Source organism: Nothoprocta perdicaria, unplaced genomic scaffold (assembly GCF_003342845.1).
Source record: "Nothoprocta perdicaria isolate Ctin4 unplaced genomic scaffold, notPer1 scaffold_67, whole genome shotgun sequence".
Classification (NCBI taxonomy): Eukaryota; Metazoa; Chordata; class Aves; order Tinamiformes; family Tinamidae; genus Nothoprocta; species Nothoprocta perdicaria.
This window is the reverse complement of record NW_020455943.1, coordinates 2,326,712-2,333,157: the sequence shown is the minus strand read 5'-3', so window position 1 is coordinate 2,333,157 and position 6,446 is coordinate 2,326,712.

The window sequence follows — 6,446 nt, the reverse complement described above, 5'->3', positions numbered from 1 at the left end:
GGCCCGGCCCGGCCCGGCCGGGCTGCGGGCCCCGGGGCTGGAGCCGCGGGCGGGCAGGACGCGCAGCCGCCCCCCGCGGCCGGGAAGCGGCTCTGGGGGGTCAGGGAGCCCCAGCGGCCTCGCCCGTGCCCCTGTCCGCCCCCTGCGCGCTTCCCTCGGCGTTAGCTCCGGGGCCACGTCCTTTCCCTATGCGTTTGGATGGGGACGGAGCGCACTGCATTCCCCTTAACGTTGGGTTGTCCACCCCACCCTTAGTCTTCTTAAAACCGCTTAAACTGGCAGTCAGGGAAAGCCTGGGTCTCCACATGGAGCCAGATAGGGCGTACATCAACCTTGCTGAAAACAGGTCACAGGGAGGATGTTTTCCAGCAGTCAGGGAAAGCCTGGGTCTCCACATGGAGCCAGAACATCATCCTTGCTGAAAACAGGTCACAGGGAGGATGTTTTCCATCAATCAGCATCTCCCCCGGCCAGAGGGAAGTGCTGCTGCGGTCCCCCAACAGCCCTGCTCTGCACCAGCCCCACAACCCTGCCCCATGGCTTCCAGAGGCACCAGGTGTCTAGGGACGGCAGTGTGGTCCGAGACCTCCTGGAAGTCACCCTGATCTGCTCCAGGAGAAGCAGTCACAGCCACCACTGGCCTCCCTCACACACAGGCTGCCATCGCTCTCCATGGAGCTGCAGTCCGCTCCGTGTTAGCTATGGATCTGCACTAAATAATTGGATTAAGCAGAAAGTTCTCAATTAAAATCTTTAGGAGAAACTTTGAGTGGTTATTCTGAGTAGTTTTATTGAAGATTTTTACAAAAGCAGGCACTGGAACAGGTTGTGGAGTCTCCTTCTTTGGAGATCTTTAAAACCCGCTTGGATGCAGCCCTGTGCCACGTGCTCTAGGTGACCCTGCGTGAGCAGGGGGGTTGGACTTGATGACCTCTGAGGTCCCTTCCAACCTTCGGCATTCTATGATTCTATGAATATGGGAGACTTTTTTGGCTTTAGCCATCTAATTAAAAATACCTACAATGCATATATCTATCTTAGGGTAAGTACCTAAGCTCCCTTTATAGACAGTGGGAAAGTAGTCAATGTAAACGGTTAAATCTGTCTGTTCAGCCAACCAATGTACACCAGAACTTACTACTTTTCCAAATATTCCCTTTTGTCATCTCTTTAGAAAAAAAAAATGTTTTGTCTTAATCTTTGTCATTGGCTTCCGAAAGTAGTAAGTCCTATACAGCGTTTAAGCAGAGCTGTTTCCAATCTTGGCAAGTATCATGTTTAGCGTGCTTGTTCACAGGTGCTGTGGTGGCCAAGATAGTTTGAACAACATCAGAGGCAATGACCTGATCCTCCTAGATGGGCCCACTGAGGTGCCTCTCCTGGGTTTTAATCAAGCCATGTGAATTAATATTCCATCAGCACAGAGGAAACATCACTAAAGTGAAGAAAATAGGGCAATCACTAGGGCATCACTAAAAGTGAAGAAAATAGGGCAATACGCTGCTTTAAGTTCCTTAAGACAGTGTCATCATGGACACCAGAGCGCCAGGAAAAAAAAAGTCATGCCATGGTTTTTGTTGTACCACGAGAGGTGATGTTGATACAGAAGAAATTGTAAGCACAGATATTAGTGCAGTAGTGGCTGGTTTGAGTGGTCAAGCATGCAAGAAATACCTTCCTGTTTGCAAGCTCCTTCAAGTCACTAACGAAATGAAGTTGCTTATGAAGTTGCTGGATGAGTCTGTGCACAGGTGGAACTGACTTAATCTCACCTGGAGTCACAGGCAGGTCACAGTCAAAGGCAAAAGGCCCTCATGAGCGCCGGTGAGCTTGAAGCACTGATGTTTCAGCTGTTAATGATTTGCAAAATTATTTTTTTCTGAGCAGAAGCATTAAGCATCAGAGATGACTACATGCATTGTTCCCATTTCAAACATCAGTCTTCCTTGTTGCCCACTTCCAAGAGAATATGATCAGATGACTCTATTAAAAAAAAAGAGAAGTATACTTTTTCACTATTTTTAAAATTTGAATGTTTCAGAATTGATGATTACTTTTTTTCTTAATTCTGTTTTAATATACTCAACCTTTGCTGTATTTTCCATTACAAGCGAATGCCAGCTCTTCCGCATCAGAAAAGTGAGGCTTAATTTCTGCCTAAAGATGGAATGTTTGGAGCAATTTACTTAAAGATATTAGCCACAACTCTGATTTTCATATGCAAGACAGGTTAGCTGTGCAGGAGGAGAAGGGGCTGTAGGCAGTTATAGAAGTGTTCGTGTTACCTGAATGGCTTTGGGCAATAAGCTGCGGTCATTCAAACCTGACCTCTGCCCATATGGCATCAGTTTGAATCTTGTGAGGAGTAAATACAGCCATATATATCAAAGAGGTGTATTTTTATTTTGAAAAACAAACAAACAACACACCAAAGAATTCAGAAGGTGTTTAAGCTTCATTCACAATAGTGAGTTTACTATAATATTAAGAGTTTAAAAGGTAGGGACAGGCACGAGGATGAAAAAAAGTTGAAGGGCTCTGGAAGGAATAGTACTGCAAATGTACACAGCAAAAAAACAGATGAAAAAGTAACAGAAGCTGATTGGGGTCTGATAGCTGGTGGCCACCTTGGCTGCAGTGACCTTGGCCACATCTGGTAAACCTTAGGATCCTGAGGAAAGATCCGAAGAGAGGAAGACAAACAGTGCAAGTAAATTTCAGGAGAGCAGACCTCAGTTTGTTTAGGAAACCAATATGTGGGATCCTGTGGGAGGCTGCCCTCCGTAGCAAAGGAGTACAGAAGAGGTGGTTCATTTACAAGGACTGCTTCTCTACTTCGAGAATAGTTCATCTCCACCAGTAAGAAAATGGGCAGGCATAGCAGGAGGCTGGTTTGGCCAGTGGGGAACCTCTGACCAACTTAACCAAAAAACAAGAAGAGTAGAGAAGGTGGCAATGGGGATGAACTACATTGAAGGAATATAGAAGCACCACCCAGGCATGTGGAATAAGGAAGGCCAGCTTGGCTACTTTTGAAAGTGTCTGAGGAATGGGGTTTATTTTGATGGGAAAAGGGAAGGCTAAGGAGTATCTGATTGTTTCAACAATGTAGTGGAGGTGCATTGAAAAGAAAGAACTGGATTCTTCCTAGAGGCACCTAGTTAAAAATTAAGAAGAAATAGTCATGAGCCGCAACGTGGTAAATTCCAACCGAGTGGAATGGGGGAATTTCCAATGGGGGTAAAAATGAAATGAGGGAACGTGGACAGGGAAAGACTGTGCAATCTCAGGTAATTTTAGGTACTCAGAACTCCATCAGACAGAAAGGCCCATCTCTAACTTTGCATTAGCCCTGCTTTTAGGCTTAAATGACCTCCAGGTGGTCCTTCCAATCCAGAATATTCTGTCTATATCTGTTTGAGGCAGATTAAAAAAAGGATCCTCAAGAAAGCTGTAGAGATTGAGGTGGAAGAGGAAGAAGAAAGTCATGAGAACTATTAAAAGATATTTAAGGGAAAAATAAGATGATTTTTTTTTTTCTCTCCCCAAGGCTAGAATGCTTAGAAGTTATAAACTAGTAACGTTCCAGCTAAGGCAGTGGAACTACACTGGTTTATATCTCCATGCTCTCAAGGGTGACATGTATTATGACATTATTGAGTCTGCATTGACTTTAAAGCTTGCTATGGAACAGTTGCCTATAGAATGCTTCCTACGTTACTGAAATAAATCCATCTCTTTTCATTGTTTATTATTTTCACTTATCTGAAGAGATAAGTGAACATGTTTGGAATTAAGTGTGTTGTGCCAATTATTTTTCAAGTGAATGAAATACTGTCTTCTGTGTTCACTGAAACCGCTTGCTTTCCTTAGGGTTTTGCTAGGACTGCATGGACAAACTGAACTGCTGTTATGTCATAATTACTTAAATATTTGCAATGTCTGCTTAGCATTGTGCAGCAGATAAAGCTTGTGAGATAAAAGAGTAGGATTTGCAAAAATGCACATTTAGAAGTTAATATTTTTTTTCATTATCTCCAACACATTCAACCACAGATTAGTTATTAAATCATTTAACTTGTTTTTGCCTCCCTGACTGGCTTAAATCGGTATCTTGTAAGTGGTTCTGAGTGAAAGTCACAAAGTTGGTTAGCGGTATAAAAAGATAAATGTAACGGTACAAAAGCCCATTGTTTAGAAAAGACAAAGACAATGTGTAAATAAGTACAATTATATGATACCGATGGACAAATTCTGTTTGGAAAAGGATATTATATGAAGTGACTATTTTGCTTCTCTCAACATTTTGACTATTTTTTTATCATGTGGAACACAACTCCAATCAATCATGCAGACTCCTTATTTATTGTTCTTGCCGGGATAATAAACCCCTTGCAGAGACCCGCTCAGCCTGCAGTCACTTCCCATTTCCCATCCTGGACGGAATGCTTATCTCGGAAAGGCTCGGAGGTTATTTACACAGTGACAGGATCTACAACGTGGAGACGTCGCTCCTTGGCACGAGGCGGGGATTGCCGTGAGCCCACGCTGCTGGAGGCCTGTGTCCTGGGCTGCTCTTGTCCCACTGTCCCACTATGTCCTGGCCTTTTCCATCCACATTGGGCCATGCCCAAGGTGCCGGGAGTCCTGCAGAGGCCACAGAGGGCTCCTGGAGCTGGGGCTGTCGGAGGGAGCCTGTTGGCTTCAGCGCAGTGACTCGGGCCTGAGGTCTCGCTCATCAGGGCACTATATCAGAGACGGACTTTCAGCAGGGCCCACCTAGGTCGGGTGCGGTTCCCCTCCTGCACCCTGCTACCTCCTCCTCTGTCCCACCGCGTGCCATCCCGAGCAAGGCCGGCTTCCCTGGCAATCCCAGGCCCTGTGGGGAGGAGCGTGCAAGGAAATCTGGCTGTGAGATCCTCTGGGACAAAAAGAGAGCAGGCATTTGTAATGAAATATAAATTTATTACCATCAGCAAGACACTAAATAGCTTCAAAGACCAAATAAAGGGCACTTTAGCTAAAATGATTCTGATAGGCCAGGTATCGCATAGCAAAATACATTGGATAGCATGATCCTAGGTTTTCCCTAGCCTTGGGGACACAAAGTCAAGGTGTGTGGGCCATGGGGTAGTGTGTGGAGGCACGTGAAGGTGCAAGGACAGCAGGGAGGCCTCACCTGAGGCATTCTCGAGCGAGCTGGAAGCCCTGACATGGTCTCACTCACATGAAGCTGCCCTTGGTGAGCCCAGAAGGAGCCCAGGAGCAGAGGTCCGTGTGTTGTGTGGGTGCTGAGGAGACCAGGGCATGGGGTGAATAAAAGATCCAGCCAAACTGATCTTGCACATGAACCCACAGAACGTAAAGAGGGTGAAATCAATGAAATTTTGTGGAACCCTATGGTGGCTTTGAACCATATTATAATCAGTTTCAACAGTTTTATACAACAATCTTTCTCATTCTCAGGCTTAATCAAATGTTTAGGGCTTTTTTTTTTCTTGCAGTGCATGCACATTTATTCCACTACCCACATTCAAACTATATATATGTATATAATATACATATATAAACAATATTATATATTTTTGTATATATATGTATTTTAACAATGGTGATTTACTCTAAATGTTTGTGGATTTATGATACAAAAATACTGCATACCTTACCATGTAATTGGAACTTGCTACTCTTATTTTTTTGTTGAGATCCTTCATTACTGTTGTTACAGCAATAGCAATACGTCGATCTACAGCAATTTAAGAAAACAAATACTAATTTAGCAGAAAAGATATTCTTTGCAAGTGATTAAATGTATCCCAGGCAGTCATAGCTATTAAATGAGGAAACTTACAATTGATTTAAATCATCTTTTCCTGTACTGTGAGTACAAACACGGTTTTGATAACGGTTCAATCCTCTGAGGAAGGCAAGTAAAGCAGCATGTGCTGCCTATAGAGTATTGCACCCGGTGTTATGCAATCGCCGTGCAAGCGAGAGGGCTAAGTTTCACAGGACCAAGGGTGTCAGGCTGCGATGTTCTTTCTTGCTGGCCCTGAGGGAGCATTCGCGGTGTGAACTTCACCCCCCTCACAAGCTCCATGGTCACCCTGCACCTGTTGCACCAGCCAGGGCAAACAGCAGCTTTCAAGGGAGTAGAGGTGTAGGACACCACAAGCTCTTAGGGAAGAGTGCACTTTTGAGGTTCATGAGTGAATCCATACAAATAATTACAAAAAGTAAGAATTACTGTAGTGTGGAGTTTATGCACTTGTTCTGCCAAAAAGCAAAGCATTTTTGTTGTTGTTCTTGCTTTGTTTTTTGAGTCACAAGCACACTGCAGCTGTTGCTTTGGCTGTACAGAAATTATTCCCTATGGTAATGAGACATAGGGCCCAATTCATCTCCCGTATCATCCCTATTAGTTATGCCAGGCATAATTTGGCTTA